Genomic DNA, 21045 nt, shown 5'->3' with positions numbered 1-21045 from the left:
GTGGGAGGTACAGGCTTCCAGGTATAGAATGAATCAGCCATGGGAATCAAGGGCACAGCACAGGGAATATAGTCAATGGTATTGTAATAGTGATGTAAGATGACAGGGGGTGGCTACACTTGTGGTGAGCACAGCATAATGTATACAGTTGGCAAATTACTGAAACAACGGTAGCATCGTGTGTCATTTATACTCAAAACATTTGAAAAGAAAAAAAAGCAAGACGATGAATAAACAGAAGAGAACATACTGCCCCACACCTCATGAAACCCGTCCCACAATACTGGAAGTAGATCAGCCCAATGAAATGTGTTTCATTTATCTGATGGAAAATATTAACTCCTTTTTTTAAGGCTGATGTAAGTTAGATATTATCTATCTCATTGGGTTTAGATAAAAGCAACATTTTCCACTGATGATTGCATGAGCTGCCCCTGCTGGGCAGTCACTGTATCCAGAACATGATGACTTGAGACCCCCAGATGCTAAGCTTTTACCTTCTGACTAGAGTGTTTTCTTTTTTTTCTTTTGTCTATAGATATCTTTATTATTTTTTTATTTTTTTAATTAATTAATTTATTTTTTACAAATAGTTTATTGTCAAGTTGGTTTCCATATAACACCCAATGCTCATCCCAACAAGTGCCCTCCTCCATGCACNAATTTTGTTTACTTTTTTAAAAAACCAACTCTTGGTTTCATGGATCTGTTCAATTGTTTCTTTGGTCTCTATGTTGTTTATTTCTGCTCTGATTTTTACTATTTCTCTTCTTCTTCTGTGTTTGGGGCATTCTTATTGCTCTGCCTCTAGTTCCTTTTGGTGAGCTGTTAGATTTTGGGCTTGCACTTTTTCTAATTCTTGAAATAGGCCTGGAGTGCAATGCACTTCCCTCTTAGGACTGCCTTTCNGAAAGTGAATTCCCTGGCCTCAGGATGTAGAGTTCTAAATATATCTGTTAGATTCATCTGGTCCAATGTGTCTTTCAAGTCCANCTCTAAGTATAGCTACTCCAGCTTTCTTTTGACTTCTAGTAGCATGATAGATATTTCTTCATCCCCTTACTTTCAATCTGAAGGTATCTTCCAGTCTAACATGAGTTTCTTATATACAGCATATAGATGGATTTTGTTCNTTTTTCAAGCCCAGCTATTAATTTTATGATTATTATTCTAAAATCTTGTTCAGTGTTGCTGCTTATATCTGTTTTGAGAAGTTCATTAGCTGTCAGTTCTCTTTGGAATTTCTTTGGAGGAGAGCTCTTTCGTTTTGTNGCGAAAGTCGGACGCTTAACCGACTAAGCCACCCAGGTGCCCCTCGTTTTGTCATTTTAATTACTTTCTGGCTTTTGTTAGTTTTAAAGACTTGTTATGCTCTCTGCACCTGTGAGCACTGCTGTATCTAATAAGGCTCTTTGTCCAGGTCCTATCCTTTCAGAGACTGTTTTTTTTTTTTTTTTTTTGAGTGGTATCTCTTGGTCTCTCTTGTTGAGACCTTTATTATTTTATTTGCCTACTCATAGTGATATTTGGGACTCTCCATCATGTGTACTTTGGCTTGTTTTTTGAGGTAGCCGTGGAGAAGAAAACAGACAAACACACAAGGAGCAGAGGCACAGAAACGCACAAACAAATCCAACTAACTTGCAAACCGAGAGGGAAAATGCAAAAGTTAAGAGAAAAGATGGAGGAGGGAAGTCAAACAATAGAAAATAAAAAAATACGTAAAAAGGTCAAAAAGAAGAAGAGAAAAGGAGAAAAGTAGAAAACGGATGGACAAAGAATGGTTTAAAGCATATAACCGGATTTCCCAGCTACAATTAAATAGCCGGGTGTATCCAGTGCTGGTTGAAGAGCATAGAGAGAGAGAAGACAGGGTGGGGATGAGGGACAATTGGAAATAGAATGAACAGGCTGAAGGGATAAGAAGCTTTTTTCAAAGAACTAAAGGGTGGAATATGGTTGGATAGGTGAGAGAAGGACGCTGGTATTATCCAGAGAGACTATATAGTCTAATTACTCCTGAAAGAAAGAGATGAAAATGTCGGTAGTTGTAGAATTTACATCTACAGAATGGAATAAATGTGACTGTTTAAGCAAGCCGGTGACCAGAGTTAATCAAGTCAGTGTTCCGGGAAATAAAAAAAAAAAAAAAAAGAAAAAAAAAGAGGGGAAGGGCAGCTCTCAAGCAGGGATGGGCGTGGCGTGATCCATTGCCTCAGGCGGGGGTTCTGCATTGGTTGTTGTGGGGAGAAGAGTGGCGGCGCTCCAGTTCCTTCTTGAACCAAGCGTTGCACCTTGCTTTTTTGGGTGTTTAAACTCGCCAGGTCAGGGGCACAGCCAAAGTGGGTTGCGCTCTTTAACCCAGGCCAGCCCTAGTTTCCAAATCCCAGTCTGCTTGCCCCACTGAAATTACCATAGACACAACCTCGCAGGTGATCCCCTCAGGGCAATTCCAAGCCACTTGCCTAGCCCTGGGGTTGGAGCCAGAATCGCAGCTACCTTCTCCTCCAGGTCAGGTTGGCGAGCATGGGCGGGGTTTTGCCTACGGGCCAGGCCGGGCCTGCTGGAGAGCGGGAAACCAGGTCCCTCTGTGTCTCCTCACCTGAAACACGAACTCGCGGGCAAATCTCCCAGTTTTTAAGCTCTTCGCCTTCTCTCTAGTGTTCCAGCCAGCCAGGAGCGCGGAGGCCCAGCACGCACGTGAGGCTCCTCCAGGAGTCCGGCCAGCCAGGAGCACAATGGCGCGGTAGGCACACAGCTCCTCTAAGCGTTCAGTCAGCCAGGAGCACAAAGAAGTGGTCAGCGCACAGTCCCTCCGGGATGAGTTGGCACGCGGGGACCTGGCGCGCAGGGATTTGGCGCGCATGGTCCTTCTGTGCCCTGAGCGGAGGGTTTTCTGTTTCCCAGCGACAGGGCCCGTGTCTTGAGTGGTTTCAGACTCTCTTTTTCCCCTCTCACTCCCCGCAGAGGGGGATCGCCCCCGTCCCTGGAGTCTCCGATCCGGGCCCGATTTTATCTTCCCCCGTTCACACTCACGTTGTTAGAAGGCTTTCTCAGTGGGTTCTGCGTCCTTTTTCTCCCAATCTCTTGGGTTCTGTAAGGTTTGGCTTCGGATCTTTTCCTTGCGAGATATGGGGGCGAGTGCAATGAACGGAGCTCCCTACTTCTCTGCCATCTTGCCCCCTCCTCCTGACTAGAGTGTTTTCAAAGCTTGCCTAGTGGTATTGAGCCCTTCCTTGTTCCATTATCATAGACAGATATAGGATTGCCTTTTCTAATTCACAATCTCTGAAACTTGGGAAGAAGACCTTTAATGCTGATGAGAACTTGGAATTCTGATGCACCATCCGATTTTCTATGATTTTTCAACAAGCACGTGTGTGTGTTTGTGTGGCAGAATTTTATGAACAAGTGCTGTCACTAAGCACAGTGACAGAAGAGCTAGGGATCCAAGCCCAAATGATTCTGACCATTTAGTTGGGAACCCTTTATATTTCTGTTGCCACATGAAATAAAGGAGCAGAGGTGCCTGGGTGGCTCAGTCCTTAAGCATCTGACTTCAGCTCAAGTCATGACCTCACAGTTGATGAGTCCGAGTCACACATCAGGTGAGCTTGAGTCCTGCTTCAGGTGAGACCCTGTCTATCTCTCTCCCTCTCTCTCTCTGTCCCTCTGTCTCTGTCCTTTATTCACTTGTGCTCTCTTTCTCTCTCTCTCAAAAAAGAGAGAAAAAAAAAAGAGCAGTGTGGTTTATAGATAAGGTTAGGTTGAAACGTACTTTTCAAAGTCTGGAATATTAATTGATAGTGTTAATGTTCATTTATCTCCATTTTTTCTTGTGGTCCTGTGTGTCTTTGAGAGCAGCGCACATTTTAAATAGCTGATTTCAGAGATGCCTGGGTGGCTCAGTTGGTTAAGCATCTGACTTCAGCTTAGGTCATGATCTCAAAGTCTGCGGGTTCGGGCCCCACATCAGGCTCTGTGCTTACAGCTCAGAGCCTGGAGCCTCCTTCAGATTCTGTGTCTCCCTTTCTCTCTGCCCCTCCCCTGCCCAATCTCTGTCTCTCTCTCAAAATAAAGACATAAAAAAAATTTTAAATAAAATAAAATGGCTTATTTCAGAGGCTCTGAAATGGCTCTGCAGCTAGGAAGCTTGGTTTTGTCCCCCGGCCAAGTAAGCCCAGATTTTTGGTCCACATTTTTAGGTGGCCTGCCTTTGTTCAATATAGTTCCTTCCTCTGCAACTTTCTTGGAAGATTCACACATTCAAAGTTGAGCTGATAGATGGTTTTATCTCCTTACTCCAGTTTCTTTGTTCTGACAATGAGTCAATTCAGTCAAATTCATTTCAGAAAGAGATGATGCAGGTATGTTCTTAGAATGAGGCCTCTGCTTCAAATAATCAGGTAACAAATAAGAGGCAATTCTATGGCAATACAATAAAAATAATGGTTAATAAAAGGATCAAATTATAAACAACTTTCTGAGTTCCAGGGCAGCCAGTCGAAAGAATTTCTAGATGCTGGGCTTAAAGCATCTTAGACAGAATAAGAGTAGGTAGTGGCAGGCTGACAGACTATCTGAGTGGCTCATAGAGGAACAGGCATGAAGATTGTCTACACATGAGCTGTTGTGGTGATTTCTCTGAAGGTTACATCAAGTTCATATTCAATTTGGAGGGCTTTAGGAAAAGGGTAGTTTTGGTTATCCAGTGATTCCAAGTAAAAAGGATAGAAAAAAGCAGAAAACATTAGTTTGGAGACTTGTAGACAGACTTTGCAGGAAACTAGAAGAAATTAGGATCTCATCCAGTTCATAGTGAACTCTATTAGACACTAATATCCACAACGGTGTGTTATTGAAATATAATTTTTCTTTGTATAATCACCCTCAGTTTTACCAAGGACAGCCAAATTTAAGACCAATTTGTTTGCAAAGTGTAGATTTCTTCTTCTTCTTCTTTATTTTAACTTAGCCTATAATGATTGCTATAATCATAGCTTATGAGAAAAAAATTTCTTAGGATTCCTTGAAATTAACGCTACTGTACATCTGTTTTCTTCATCCTGTTAATTCATCGTGAATTTGTTGTCTCTTTGTCGCAATGGATGAAAACTACCTGTCTTGCTTATAGACTCAGATATAAGTATCAGGCTGTTTTTCCAAGGGGCTTTATTGGCTCCATAAAGTCTGTCTGAGTTCTTTCAGCCTCTGGTCATATCTGAGTCTGTGCAAGTCTCTCCTCGAATATGACATTGCAGTCAAAGCCTTGGTGGGGTAACCAGTGTTTCCAAATGTGCCCTGTTACAAAGAGAGCAGATTCTTATTCAACTTCTACAAATTAGCATATTGTCATGAAAATATGAGATTACTCACTGAACGTTTTTGAATTCTGGGCAGATCAGGTAGGGAGAACAATTTAAATGTCTCAGTCTGTTCACACAGGCATATTTTATCAAATGGCTATAAGTCATAACTTCAAATAATTTCTTTAACACTGGAAAAAACATTTAAAATCATCAATGTTTCAAAAAAGTTATAAAATGAGAAGCATCCTCCGTTCACTCAATCCCATGTTATTAATTCTTGTTCTGGTTGAATCCAGATCTTCCATTCATTCTAGAACTTCTTACCCCGTTCGGCTTTATGATCCTAAGGTTATCAGAAACCTGTACTCAAGAGTTCCATCAGTCTCATTGCAGACGAAACACATAATTACTAATTAGTATAATATCTTCGTTTTTATAAAGAGACCAAATCTCTTGCAAATGGTCCATGGATCCTCGGGAATATTTTAGTTGCATTGTGGTCAAAATACTTCAATTTAGAATTTGATTTTGGAATGCCTGTTTTACAAAAAATCAAAATATTTGAACATTTGATTAAATGGGATCACAATTCATCATGCAACAATATTTATATATTCAACCCAAGTGACAATAAAATATTTCTTTTTGAAGAGAAGTAAAGTGGGCTGAATTGGTTGCTTTTTGGTGATTAATCAAGAGACCAACAAGTCCCATGTCCTTGTCCACCTCATCTGACTCTTCCTTTGCTTCAACTTTGTCCAGGGCTATGGCAGCAGCAGGTGCAGCAGTGGTGGTGATGGCTTCAGCAAGTGGGAAGGTGTAATTAATCAGTCTACACAGACAAAGCCAGGACCTGCTTGTATCCATTGATGATAGAATGGGGCAATGATGTAACAATTGGATGACCGATCTGCAGACAGATGCTGGCAACAGTGCGGACATCCTCCAGGAAGACAGAATGCAGTTTTCTCTGTGATGTCAAGCACTTCAGGGCTGTAGATTCTTCCATTGTCAGATACTTGCTGATTGATTACCCCAGAGGAGAATGGGGAGGTGTTCACCACGTTCAGCTGTGTGGCTTCGCTGCCCCCGCTTTGTCTCCAGTCTTAATCAACTGCATGTCACTCAGGATTTCAGCGGTGCCCCTGGAGATTTTAGTGGTGATGCTTAAAGCCTGGGAGAAGAAGGTCTTGCCCCAGACAAGTGTTCTGGCCTGGTATAGTGACTTCATATGGGGCTATGGCACTAACACAGGCAACAGTTGGCACCTTATCAGCCAGTAGCATGTGCCTGGTCTCGGTGAGGTCCTCCTTGGTGAGCACAAAGCCCACATTCACCCAGATATGAGGCAAAAGTTTCTCCAGAGCTGGCTGTTCTCCAGATGCCCTCAGATGGCCTCGTACATCATGGTGCTCATGCCACAGCAGCACCACAGGGTTTCCATGGAAATACATGCGGATCTACTGCATCTTCTTGGAACCCACGTTGTCTGCTCCCACAATGAAGGATGATCATCCCAAAGGTGATGATTTTAAGGAAGTACTCGGATTTCTGGGTCACTCTGTATTCCCTGGGCATCATGGAAATTATCAGGATTGCCACTATGGCTTAAGCAAGATGTTACTCTCATGAGGATGCCTGGAGAGAGGAGGGCCAAGAATAAAAATTTTAAAGGCAAATGCTGCAAGTTATACCATAGTGAACAAACCTTAGCTCTTTTAATATTAAGACTCAGTTTTCTTGAATAATCTGATAAAGATGAAGCATAGAAAATTTGTATTTCTAAACGATTAAAGGTAAGAAAAATCTTTGGTTATAATTTTTTCTAATAAGCAAACTAAGACTCTTTTTTTTAATGTTTATTTATTTTTGAGAGAGGGTACACACATACAAAGCATGAGTAGGGGAGGGGCAGAGAGAGAGGGTGACACAGAATCTGAGCAGGCTCTAATCTTGGAGCTATCAGAATGGAGCCTGACTCGGGGCCCAAATTCAGGAACTGTGAGAGCATGACATGAGCCGAAGTCGGATGCTTAAACGACTGAGCCACCCAGGTGCCTCAAGCTAACACTTTTAAGAAAATGTTTTGTCCTTTTTAACAGAGAGAAAACGCAAGTTCTAATGTTGCATCAGTGTACTTTTGATATGAGAACTTGTTCTTTTTTTTTTTAAACATCAGTGTTTTTTTTTTTNGCGAGATCATGACCTAAGCGAAAGTCGGACGCTCAACCGACTACGCCACCCAGGCGCCCCGAGAACTTGTTCTTAAATAAAATATTTTTTAATTTTTTAACTTATTTCTGATAGAGAGAGAGACAGCATGAGCAAGAGAGGGTCAGAGAGAGAGAGAGAGAGATACAGAACGTGAAGCAGGTCTACAGGCTCTGAGCTAGCTGTCAGCACAGAGCCCTACGTGGGGCTCGAGCCCATGAACCATGAGTCTATGACCTGGGCCGAAGTCGGACGCTTAACCGACTGAGCCACCCAGGTGCCCCGATAAAATCTTAAATAAAATCTATTTGGGCATGGCTTGCAAGAATCCAGGAGGGTTTTTCTTCTGTTCGGATGGTGGTGTAGCTGGTGAGCAGCACCTCATAAGGTCCTTCCCAGAGAGGTGATGGCACATGTTCTCTTCTGAAGACCTTGAGGTCCCCCTGGTCTTCTGGTGGACAGGTGTGGTGAGCCTCACCAGTTGGTGGAGGCCATATCTTTTTTACCTGTTGGTGATGTGCTCCAGGTGTACTAGAGAGTCCTTGTCTCGAGTTAGTCATAGCATCACATTGTTCACTCAGCCATGAGTGGAAGGTTTAGAGATGCCAGTAGGCTTTGACAACCAAACACTATTTCAAAAGGGGTCAATCCATGTCCCCTCTTTGGAGTATTTCGGACCTTAATAAGGGTCATGGTTAGTTTCTTGATATTTTTCCTACAGTCTGTCTCCTGTCTAGACTTCTATGTTCCATTTGTGCTGATAATTGAGTATCATATATGGTATGAAATTTTAATGTATACCCCAGAGTTTTTGTAAGCAGGTGGTTTCACGCATGCTGTAAAATAAATTTCTTTGTCTGATTGAATCCATAAGGAATGGAAACATGAGGAACAGAGGTGTTAATTTCTTTACTACCTGCTGTGGCATCATCACATCTAGTCAGAGAGCATGAGCCCATTCACTGATCATGCAGGCAGTGATCAAATAGTGAGAATATCACAAGGAGGGGGCACATCTATCAAATCCATTTATTCAACCACAGAGGGTGGTGTGGGCCTAGGAAGACTTCCTGGGGTATGCTGATTTCTTCCAGAGATTTCCCGGGATTTACAAATAGTGCCCTGGGAAATCATTTGGTCAGGAATGTTGTGGATGCTAGGTCCTTCATTGTCTTTGGGTCCAATTTGGGGAATGGTATGCATAAGCCACAGAGTCAAAAGAAAGAATGCTGAAGAAAGTCCATTCAGCTGCTGTATAATCCATCTGATAGTTGTTTGGCACCTTTTTAAATCTGAATGTCTTTTGTAGGCTGTGGGGCATTTCCCAGGTAATTAATACTGTCAGTCAGGGATAAAGGTAGGGTGCACAATTGGGTGGAGAAAAGAGAATGGGGTCTGTTTGTAGTACATGCTTAGCAGCTCTTTCAGCCCTGTCATTTTCTAACGATACAACATCAGCTTTCTTAGTATGTGCAGAGCAGTGAACAATGATGATTTTAGGAAGGTGAATAGCTGTAATAGGTCAACAAATATAAGCCTTTTAGCAAAAGGAATAAGATGATAGAGAGGTGCTATGATTTATGAACTTTTAAGAGAGCAGGCACCACAACGCAGAGTACTAACCACTATACGATCACGGCGCGCCACCGGGGACCAATGAGAAACAATGAAATCTGGCCATGTGTAGCAACATGGATGGACCTTGAGGGTGTTATGCTGAGCGAAATAAGTCAGGCAGAGAAGGACAAATATCATATGTTTGCACGTATAGGAGGATTAGGAGGAACTTGACGGAGGAACAAGGGGGAGAAGAAGGGCGGAAATGGTGGGGGAAAGGGAGAGAAGCAAACCATGAGAGACTCTTGAATGCTGACAAAAACTGAGGACTGATGGATGTGGGGGGAGGAGGGATGGGCATGGAGGAGGACACTTGTGGGGATGAGCACTGAGTGTTATGTGGAAACTAATTTGACAATAAACTATTAAAAAAAAAAAAAAGAGAGCAGGCACCATGTGGGGAGGGGACACACAGGTGAACAGGAAAGCTTAATGTCAGAGTGCTGGCTTTGTCTGGTAGAAGCTGTGGCCACCCGAGGAGAGCATGGGGGCATACCTGATGCCACAGCATCTGACGGGCATGAGAAGTATGCTCCTGGTTATATCTGACGGGCAAAAGCCTGTCCCAGAATGCATGCAGCAACACTATTCTTTTCATGCAGTATAAATGAAAGGGCTTGTCAAAATCAGGTAAGCTAAGAGCTGAGGTGTGGACAGAGCCAGTTTTAAGGCTTCAAAGGAGGTTAATGTCTCTAAAGTCCATTGATATCTGAGAGAAGAGCATACAAAGGTTTATCAAAAATTGCAAAATTAGGGACCCTTTGGAGGCAGTAGCCAGCTGCTCCTAAAAATTTATGTAACTGTGTTTTGATTTTGGGGAGAGAGATGGACAAAAGTTACTCAAGAATATTTGGAGTGAGATTTTGAATGCCCTGAGGTATGTCCTAAATAGGTCACAGCATCCTAAATAGATAACAGTTGTTTACACTCCTTGGAGTCTAGATATAGAGCTGTATAAGCTGTCTGCCTTGTTCAGCTAGTGCCCTTAAGAGAATGAGGGAGTCCATATGAGCTCCTGGCTTGCTTTGATTATAGAGTAAAAGCCACCAGCAGGTATTGTGCCAACAGGGAGTCTCAGGTACAGGTTACAGCGTCTAGCTTGACTTTAAGGACTTAGGAGAGTATTGAGTGAGACTCACAATATTCTTGGTGCATGCAAGCCCAGGTGAACGGTCTCCTTTAACTGTGATTGCACAAGAAACCAGGAGTCAGGGTGCAGAGGGATTGAAAAGAAAGCTACTCAGAGGTCATTTCTGTAAACCAGGCTGCATCAGCAGGAATGACGAAGAATATCAGCTAGATTGGGGAGAACTGGGTGCCAAGAAATTATGAAAGAGACTATGGCCCCTAGATCCTGTACACACTGATGGACTGGTTTTCCCTCTGAGTCACATTTGCCTTCTTTCTTTATGGGCAAGATTGGGTGGCACAGGGTCAGGTGGTAAAAAGGATGCTGTGGTTCAAGAGAAACTCTATTATAGGGGTATCACTTGCCTGGAGTCTCTAGAGAGAGGGAGCTGAGCCACGAGGGAGAGGGTGAGTTCCCCTCCCAAGAAATGCACCCAGGCTCCCACTTCCTAACAACTCAACTTCAATCACATGTGTAGCCCAAAGACTGACTGAGGTATCTTTTAAAGATCGATCCTCTTCACAGGAATTTATCTCAGGATGAACCTCCAGTAAAGACAGCAGGACACTTGGGGCTTGGCCTGAAGGTGAGAAAACATAAATGTGTTTGTTTGTTTGTTTGTTTGTTTGTTTTTTACTGCAATTTATATTGGCATTCAATGTAGATAACAAATCTTTACCAAGAAGGTTTGCCAGTGAAAAGTTGGGAAGTAGCAAGGCCTGGGGAGTGTGAAGAGGGCCTGAAGATACTGGGCTGGGCTGGGACATGGGCAGTAAGATGGGTCGCCTCGGGACTCCGACAGCCTGAAGAGAGTCAGAGGTGACAGGTAGAGATCAGTCCTCTGAGCAGATGCAAGAGAAAGTCACACCAACGTCAATCAAGAAATCTAGTTCCTGAGCCTCTGTCTGAAGGTTTCTGGGAGGCTTGCAGGGGTGACTGAGTACTGGCTGATGCGTCATTTAAAGGGGGAATTGTCTTTCAGATGAAAAATGAAAATTTTTAATGGTTATGGGGCTTAGGGAAAATGGTTTCTTAGTCTTTCCTGCATCTGAAGTGCAGGGCGATTTCTCCTCCAATTTCCTGTTTTATTTGCAATATCTGCAGTTGTCTGGAGGCAAACAGGGAAACATCAGAGTGGGCTGATAGTCATTCTCTGTCATGCTTTTGCCTTTACAAAGATTCAAGTTGTAAACCAAAATTTGTTTTCAGTTCCTTTCTTTTATTCTTGTTGGCTTTCTTGCAAGCTATTTTTTTTTTTTTAAATATTTTTTATTTATTTCTAGGAGAGAGAGAGACAGCGTGAGCAGGGGAGGGTCAGAGAGAGAGGGAATCACAGACTGAAACAGGCTCCAGGCTCTGAGCTGGCAGTCAGCACAGAGCCCGACGCGGGGCTCGAACCCACGAACCGCGAGATCATGACCCAAGGGAAAGTCGGACGCCCAACCGACTAAGCCACCCAGGCGCCCCTCTTGCAAGCTATTTTCAAAAACCCAGGTAGCTGCTTCCATTATTTTGTTGCCTTCTCCAACCAACCACACTATCATCATTTTTAAAACATTTTTTTAAAGTTTATTCATTTATTTCTCAGAGAGAAAGAGAGAGCACAAGCAGGAGAGAGAGAGAGAGAGACATACACAGAATTTGATGCAGGCTCCAGGCTCTGAGATGTCAGCACAGAGCCTAACATGGGGCTTGAATTGTGAGATCATGGCCTCAGCCAAAGTTGGATGCTTAACTGACTGAGCTACCCAGGTGCCCCCCTAGCTTTTAATATCCAGGAGGAGATTTCCCACTGAAGCAGAAATTAGAAGATTTCTATGTTCTGGGGCTACCTGATTGAATACAATGTTTTTTTTTAAAGTTTGTATAAAATGCTTAACAAGCACTTTTGGGTATTCATCTTTCTGAGTGTATGTTTCAACCCTAGACCAACTCACTTTGGAGGAACAGGCCTCCTTTGTTGCTCCTATTAACCCTTGAACAATTGAGCCATCTCCTGGTCATTCCCAGGAAGGCCAGAGAGAGGCTGCAGCCCTCTGTGTCCCCTTTGAGGGGGGCCATTTGGCCTGCTGGGTAACAGCCGAATACTCATGGGCTGGAAGGACTCCCCTTAGCAGCCAGGGAAGGTGTCTGTGAGTTGGGTTGTAAAAAGCTACAAAATGTTTAAAATGTCTCTCTCAATTTGGTAGGATCCTCAAGAGCAGAAGTAAAGTGACTTTATAATTGAAAAGATCTGTTGCTGTCTAGGGGACATGAATTCTCTGCCACAGGGGTCCAGGAAACACTTCTCAAGGACAGCACACAGGAATGTTTGGAACTGGCAGAGCTTGACCACAAAGCCCTGGAGACTCTGAGCAATTGTACGGACCATGGCACGAGCTTTACCACCCCTCCTGGCCGCCCCCACTAGAGTTACTTCTTTACACTCAGCATCTACAGGAAAAAAAACTGTATTTCCCAGGCCAGGAGGCCAGACCAAGGTACTCCCTATAAATCTTGTAAAGAAACAATAGTTAAAATAAGAGCTAGTTGTTAAAGGTTTTTTTCTGGAACAGATGGAGTTTCAGATTTAAGGAAACTGGCTGAATAGTTGGGGTTGGGTTTTGAAGGGAAAGTTTCTAGACCGGGAGCCCAGAGATCCAAAGTCCTTATGGAGGGTCAGGGGCAGAGTGGTGGGGATCAAGGGGATATAAGAAGGGGAACTGATGTCAGATTTGGTTTTTGATTCTTGTTTTAAGTCTGAATTTTATTTTTTATTAAGAGACTCCCTAAGGATAGTCTTATAGTGGTCTGTGTTTTCATTTTGATCCTCCTCTAAATACCAAGAAGGCAGGTGCTAGGAAGAAGAGCTCTCTAAGAAATGTTCTAAATATAGAAAATTTTCCAGTTTGAAAGATCTGTTGCTGCTACTGGCGAGTGAGATCACCATTAGTGTATTTATTCTAATAGTGAATCAATCCAATAAGCCTCTTTACAAAAGGACTCAGAAACAAATTTCCAGGTTTAGAATAAATCTCTACCCTGGATGCAAGAGATGTCTCTGGAGAGGATATGGATGATGAGGCCCCCATGATCCAAAGTTTTCTCCCAAAGAGAGTCTGAGAAAGCAAAGACCTTTGAGTGACATCGCAAGAGCAGGTATGCCAGGACGCCCACGAGGAGCGTGGCCTTGATGCATAGTGGAGCCTGTCACCAGGGACGGCCCAGAGACCCAGGGACAGGCTGAGATCTCACCTGTGGCAAGTGCAGTTGTGCAGCTCAGTTACAGCTTCAGATCAGGGGTGTCCTGGGAGCCCGACGATGGATAGGAGGCTGCCCTTTCAAGGCCTGGGATCTGGCCCTGCCAGCCCTGTCCCCGCCACCTGCCTGTCCTGCAATTGACTGAGCCATCCTGTGGGCAGGTCTCTGAGCCCTGGAGCTCTGAGCTATTGGGGCATATGTTGCCTGGGTCCCTAATTATCCCACTGGAATTCCTGATTGCTTCAGTGGCCTCAGGGGAAGTGAGCTGGAGAACCAGGGACAGCCCTGTGGAGGGGTCCAGCACCTCCCTGGGGACCCACATCAACTAATTACCATGTATTTATGCATTGGCAGGTGGTTCATGAAAAGACCCCACAGGGAGCCCCAAGTGGGTTTTCAGCATCACCCTGCCTGTCCTTCATTCCTAGTGTTTCTGGTGAAAATCTTCTGACAGGATGAGTACAGGATAATCTGGTCTACTGGTTCCTGTTTATTCAGATTAAAGGTCGGGCAGGTGGAAGAAGCAGAGCCCAGAGAGGGAGATGTTATCGCTGTGTCAGGATAGGATGCCCCTGGGTTATGAACGAATCTGGAGAGGGCTGGCAGTCTCCCAAACAGGGGATGCACTGGGCAAGGCTCAGGTCCTTTCAGGGAAAGGGGCAGGAGGGAGGGCTGTCCTGGGAAGGCCTGACGGTGTGTAATGCCCCCTCTCTGCCTCCCCTAGGTAGGGATTCTTCTTCCCTCTCAAGCTTTTCTCAAAACCAACAGAAAAGAGTTATTTCAAGAAAAATATGCTTTAATAAAGGGAGGAAAGGCAGAATGTAGAAAAAGCTTTTTCCTATCCACTCTCTGCGTTATGGATTATTATGTTTCTCAATTTCCAATATGCTTTTATTCAGCTTTAATTCAAAAAGTTTCAGAAAGACATTGATTTCAAGCAAAAAAGTATTTATCAGGAGACCATCAATTTTCTCTTTTACAACGAGTTTTGCTCTCCTTATAAACAGATTCCCTGTGTCTAGACTAGCGGTTGACAGCCTCCTTCCCTGGATCTATGTCTATGAGCCTCCCCAGTGATCTCCCTCTCGCATTGTGTCCAACACTCCTCTGCTCTGGGACAGCAGTGATCAAAGGGATCCCATGCAGGGGCTCAGAGTCAGGCTAAGCCAGCATGGCTATGCTATAGCTCTGCGGCCCGGCAGGCTCCCCAACATCCTCACCCTCAGTTTCCTCAGTGAGGACATGGGGCAATAATTAGATTTTTCTCATAGGATTCTTGTGAAGACTAAACGAGATAATATATGTCAGGCATGAGCATAGAGTAGGACCAATTTAATACTGCTTCCTTATGAGTTCCCAGAAATTTCTTCCAAAGGTTTTGTTTCATTCAGAAAATACTTTCAAGAACTTGATACAGAGGAAATCCCTACTGATTTCTTTACTTTCTGTGAGCCAGGACACCAGATTAGTGAAATGAACCATAAAGTATAGTGGCTAAGTAAGCTTATAGGATCCCAAGTACGACTACTCTCTGTGTTTGTTGATGTAGTGGAAATAAGTGGAGACAGTAAGCCTCCCTTGAAGAAGCAGCTGGGAAAGGAAAGCCTGACTTCCAGCTTCTCTGGGTCACCAGTGCCTGCATCCTGGGTTCACCTGAAGCCATAAGGTAGCTGTCAGTGGACAGAGTGGTCCAAACTCAGGGTGAGTTCCTGGGAAGCCTGTTAACCTATTGGGGCCTTGCTCTCTTCTGTAAATTATCCTAAAATACTCAGATGACACAGGATTTAAGTAGCATTTTTAAATCTTTAAAACAGCAAGAGAACATTAGTTACTGATTTCACATTTATTTGTAAAACAATACAAATTCCCCCCAGATCCTTAGTCCATGTTTCTGAAGAGCAGCGTTAGAACATCTCCCAGGGACACTAAATGTACGCACCTGCTGAGAAGGAGCTAAAGATGGAGAGATGCGGGAACCGACTTTCCTTCAGGGGAAGAGCTGTTTTTTATTCTGTATTTGACTCTTCTGTTTGGAGAGCCTGTTTTTCTATGTGAGGGACCTCATCTAAACTAAACTATATGCCCCAGTCATTTCATACAATAAAAATCTCTACAGTAATGCTTGCTCTCAAGGATTTATATATGTTTATGCTTTGGGGGAAATCTGTCTTTAAAAAAACTATTACTTCAGTGAAGCATTTATTGAGAATAGTTATCTTGTTCAGTACTCCAAATTGTGGAGACTGAGTCCTTTAAAAATTCACACTTTTATATTTGATATCACATTCATTACAGTTTCCAAATATTTTGCATCCTCTGGGTAGCACCAGAATGATCCATTAATAGAAGAAATACATTGTTTCTAGGTAGTTTAACAGGAAGTAGAAGAGATGGTCACAGTGAGCACTTGTGATGCCACTGTAACAGTCCAAGTCCCTCACACTTCTATGCAATATAGGCAGTAAATGTCTTGTTTTGCATGGTGTAAAGTCATAGCAAGTGGCTTCAGATTAATTTTCCATGACTATTGGGCTACTTAGTCTTTCACAGTGTTATCCCTAGGCTCATTGTCCTTTTATCCTATCCTGAAGAAGCACCATCACCCTCCTCACAATCTTTGTTTTCTGCAATTCTTTACCACTGGCTCTATATGACATTTCCAGGCTCATCTCTCATTGCTGCCATGAACACCATGAACAGTGCACTCCATCAACATGCTGCTCTGATGACCTGATATTGCTCTGAGGAGCATTCCTGTGCCTCAATGCCTTAGCCAAGCCATGCATTCCCCCTGGAATGCTCTTTCTTATCATTACACCTCTTCAAATGTCTGGTGGAATTCTGCTCTTCCTCCCAGTCCCCTATGAAAAGGCAGTAAATGGATTTCTTCTTTATGTTTCCACAGCTTCTAGACTTCAAAGCTATCAGGGTACCTGTTACAGTGCTTATAAGTTTTTGGTAATCCTGGCTAGGCTGAGCTCCTCAAAGTCATGTTCATGTCTACTAACCATTGAACCCAGTATCTCAATGACTGGGTCAGCAGGTGCTTGATTAATAAGAAAGGTTGCATTTTGCACTAACACTATGGACCACAGAACCAAATGATAACTTCTGATTCCTTTAGATTTTGACAGTTTTTTGATTTGTAATGTATACCCATGCATAAAGTTGCTCTCATTTTGTTCACATTAAAATGAGTAAATGGAACTGAAATAGTCACATTTATGTTTACATATTTTTCTGTTTTTTTCCCAACTTTAATCTGTGACAATTCATCTAAGGCAGCCAAATTTACTTCCACACCATATATGAAGAAAGAATTTCATGAATAAATTAATGTTCCAGCAAGTACAGAAAATGTTTTAAATTATTTAATAGAAAAAATGTTTATAACATGGTTAGTATCATTATTATCTGCATTCAAATGACCAGAAAATTACAAGTATATCAGCCACTTATTAAGATCATCATTCCACTTGGTTTCACTTTATCAGCAACAAGACCAATTACTTGCAACTTTTGTTTCAGACATTCTACAATCCAGGAAACCATCATCATTATCATCACCATTGTAGTAGTTGTCAACAACTTGTGATATGTTAGGCATTGTTACATGGTTACATGGTCACTGCATTTCCTTTCACAGTGACTGCTGTCTGAGAGAGTCTGAATCCTTGCTGCACTTCCCAATGATGAAAATTTGGAGATGGAGAACTTTAAGTTAGTCTATATGCAAAGAATAAAAAAAACTGACATGATGTGAAACAAGAGTAATTTCAAGCTCAGATATTTTAAGATCTCTCTGAAGAGTAAAAGACAGGTAACCCAAACCAATTAGATTCATTTTTTTTTAAAATAGAATTTTGGAGAAGATATGGGGATGTTGACAGAGTTGATAGCAATGCTAAAGAAACAGATGTCAGGACCGAAACAACTGGAATCCAGGGCAAATCTGGCATCTAAGTAGCAGGAACCATTCAGCAATGTTGTCAGGGCTAGTTGTTGTAATAAAAGAATTCACACTGTTTCTTCCATCCTTGCATCATTCTGCTCCCAGATTGAAAAACCTGGAAGACAGTGTCTTGTCAATATTTCATCCTGTGTCTATGGGAGGGAAAGGCATCTTAATATAGCCCCACCAAGACTGCATGTAATGGGAAAGAAAGAACCCACAAAAGAAAGCATACTGCTTCTACCAAGACAAGAGGAAATGGATGCTGGTGGGTAAGAAATAGCTTTTGTTCAACATGGCAGCCCGCATTTAGCTTCTTAACATATAGATAAGCTTTTTCTTTCATTAAACTTTTTCTTTTGAGATAATTATAGTCACATGCAGTTGTAAAAAATCACACAGAGAAATCCCATGTCCTTCTTACTGGCATGAAAACAAACACATAGATGGATGGAACAGAAGAAAAAGCCCAGAAATGAACTCACACATATACAGAAGATGTGAATAGATATTTTTCCAAAGAGGACACATGGATGGCCAAAGAATACATGAAAAGATGCACATCATCATTCATTACCAGGAAATGCAAATAAAAATCACATTTAAATGTTACCTCACACCTGTTAGAATGGCTATTATCAAAAAGACAAGAAATAAAAAGCATAGTTAGGATGTGGAAAAAAGGACTCCCTTGTATACTATTGGTGGGAATGTAAACTGGTGCAGCTCATATGGAAAACAGTATATAGTTCTATATACACTAGAAATAGAACTACCATAACATCCAGAATTCCCACTTCTGGGTATTTATTTGTAGAAAATGAAAACACTAACTCAAAAAGATAAATGTACTAAATATCCATTGCAGCATTATTTGAAAGAATCAAGATATAAAAACAGCCTAAGTGTCAATCAATGAATGAATGCATAAAGATGTGGTATATATCACAGCCATAAAAGGCTTGCTCAGCCATAAAAAGGAATGGAATTTTTATTTGTGACAATAGGATGGCCCTTGAGGGTCATTATCGCAAGTGCAATAAGTCAGGCAAAGAAAGGTAAATACTATATAATCTCTCCTAAATGTGGAATTAAAACAAAAAACAAAAATTAAAAAAAATCAAGTAAATAAACAAACTAAGCTAATAGATACAGAAAGAAAGTTAGTGGTTTCCAGACACAGGACTGTGGGTGGGAGAAATGGGAAGGAGGTCAAAGGTAAAGAATATTACCAAAAAGAAAAAAAAAGCCTGAAAGAAACACTCCCACATTAGCCTGGGGAAGAGGATTTAGTGCCTCTAACCCTGCAGGGAAAAAGATGAACAAAATCTAAAAACATCTTCAATTATAGTGCACACAAAGAGTTTCTCTTAACAAGGTTTTCTTTTCTTCCTCCTGTTCCCAGATGGGCTGGCGTGCATGGAAGTTTCTCTGTAAGGGAAGCGCGTTTCTTGCTGGAGCTTAGTGCAGGCAGCAAGGAGTAACCACTACCTCCTACGTTCTCACGTTTTTCTGCCAAGATTCCTAATATTCCAGCCTGGTTAGGCATTGTCGATAGATACCCTGAGGGACAATATGTGTCAGGTCAGCCACCTTGTAACAGACATTTCCAGCGTCTCAGCTTACTTAGTAAGGAGAGAGCTACGCTCACTGCATCTACGCTATCACAGCTCAGTCAATCCACATTGTACAGACTTTTATTTATAACACCCTATTTCCAAGTACCGGTTTCTCTATTAGTCATCACTCTTCCAGTTTCAAATGACAGAAACCTAAGTCCATATGCTTGAAAATAGTTTATTGTCTTTCCATGGGAAACAGGGTAGTTTCTCTTGAAGCACAGCTGGATTCCATCAAAAACTCGTCAGGTGTGGGAGGAACTTCCGTGAGCAATGTCATCACCCCCACTGCGCGTGCACGTTCCTTCCACACATCTGCCCTGGTTCCTGGCTGTTGGCTTCACTCTCAGACTTCTTATACTCAGTCTAGACAATTACTGACTTAGCTATATCTAAGGATGGTATCCTTAGAAAAGAGAAACGATCTTGTCAAATAGCATAGACAGTCTTGGAATTATTCCATCGGCTCTATGAGCCTGCGGCGGGTGCTCATTTTAAACATATCTCTGTGTGGGGCTCCTGGGTGGCTCAGTTGGTTAAACACCCAACTTCAGCCCAGGTAATGACCTCACGGTTCGTAGGGTCTAGCCCCGCATCGGGTTCTGTGCTGACAGCTAGCTAAGAGCCTGGAGCCTGTCTTCGGATTCTGTGTCTCCCTCTCTCTCTCTTACCCTCCCCTGCTCATGCTCTCTCTCTTTCTCTCAAACATAAATAAAACATTTAAAAAATTTAAAACGTATCTTTGTGGCTTATAGATGAGAGAAGAGATGTCGGGCTTGGGCCTGGAGACAGATCAGTTTGGTCAGAGACACCATAAACACTCTCAAGGAGATGGAGGCGATTGAAAAGGTGAATGTAAAGAGTGCAATTGCTGGGCCATGGGGTAATTGAATGATTCCTTTTATGAGAAAATGCTTGGGTGCCTGGATGGCTCAGTCGGTTAAGCGTCCGACTTTGGCTCAGGTCATGATCTCATGGTTTTTGGATTCGAGCCCCGCATCAGGCTCTGTGCTGACAGCTAGCTCAAAGCCTGGAGCCTGTTTCGGATTCTGTTCTCCCTCTCTCTCTGACCCTCCCCTGCTCATGCTGTCTCTCTCTCTCTCTCTCCGAAATAAATAAAACATTAAAAAAAGAAAACACAAAAAAAGAAAATGCTTTGGGGTCAGGTACATGAGGGCAGGGAGACAAAAGGTATAAACTCCCAGTTACTAGATAACTAAGTTCTTGGGATGTAATGTCCAGTGTGGAGACTATGGTGAATAGTATTGTGTATTTGAAAATTGCTAAGAGAAAACTTAAAAGTTCTCATCACAAAAAAAAATAACTATAACTTTGTGGGATGATGGATGTTAATTAAAGTTATTGTGGGGATCATTTTGCCATGTATGCATATATTAAATCATGTTGTACACTTTAATACAATGTTATATCTCAATAAAATAGTGAAAACCAGAAACTGCTAAGCTATATTCTAGCATAGCTGTGCCACTTTACGTTCCCACCAGCAATGGCTGAATGGTCCAATTTCTCTGCCTTACCAGCATTACCGCTGGTATTATTGACATTTGTATTTTACCCCATCTAATAGGTGTGTAAAGATGATCATCCTGGCTTAAGTGGGCTTTTCTCTAATGGCTGATAGTGGTGACCATTTCTCATGTGCTCATTGGTTGTCTGCATATCTTCCTTGGTGAAGACAAGAAGTTTCCAGCACTCTTCCCTCATGCACATAGTTCACAGATGTCAGGAGCTCATTCAACGCCAAATGAAAGGGCTGCTGTCGTTGCCTATGTTCTGTCCAGGGTAATCCACAGGCACCTGCACCTTAATCCTGTCTGCTGATGAGTACTGGGTGTTTAGCAGTGTCATCCGATAGAGAAGTGTAGCAGAGTGCTTTCTCTCTTAACATAATCTTGATCATGACCCTCATAGGTACTTTGATGAGCTTCTCAGACCCAATGTGGACTG

The 21045-nt window shown here is 42.5% G+C and overlaps 1 pseudogene; it reads right to left on the bottom strand.

Annotated features, from left to right (window-relative positions):
* Positions 1 to 5172: 5172 nt before the first annotated feature.
* LOC144219536 (large ribosomal subunit protein uL10 pseudogene) lies at positions 5173 to 6887 on the bottom strand (annotated as a pseudogene).
* Between the last annotated feature and the right edge of the window lie 14158 nt (positions 6888 to 21045).

Source organism: Crocuta crocuta, unplaced genomic scaffold (assembly GCF_008692635.1).
Source record: "Crocuta crocuta isolate KB4526 unplaced genomic scaffold, BGI_CrCroc_1.0 scaffold99, whole genome shotgun sequence".
In the NCBI taxonomy this organism is placed as follows: Eukaryota; Metazoa; Chordata; class Mammalia; order Carnivora; family Hyaenidae; genus Crocuta; species Crocuta crocuta.
This window is presented reverse-complemented; position numbering and strand designations above follow the sequence as displayed.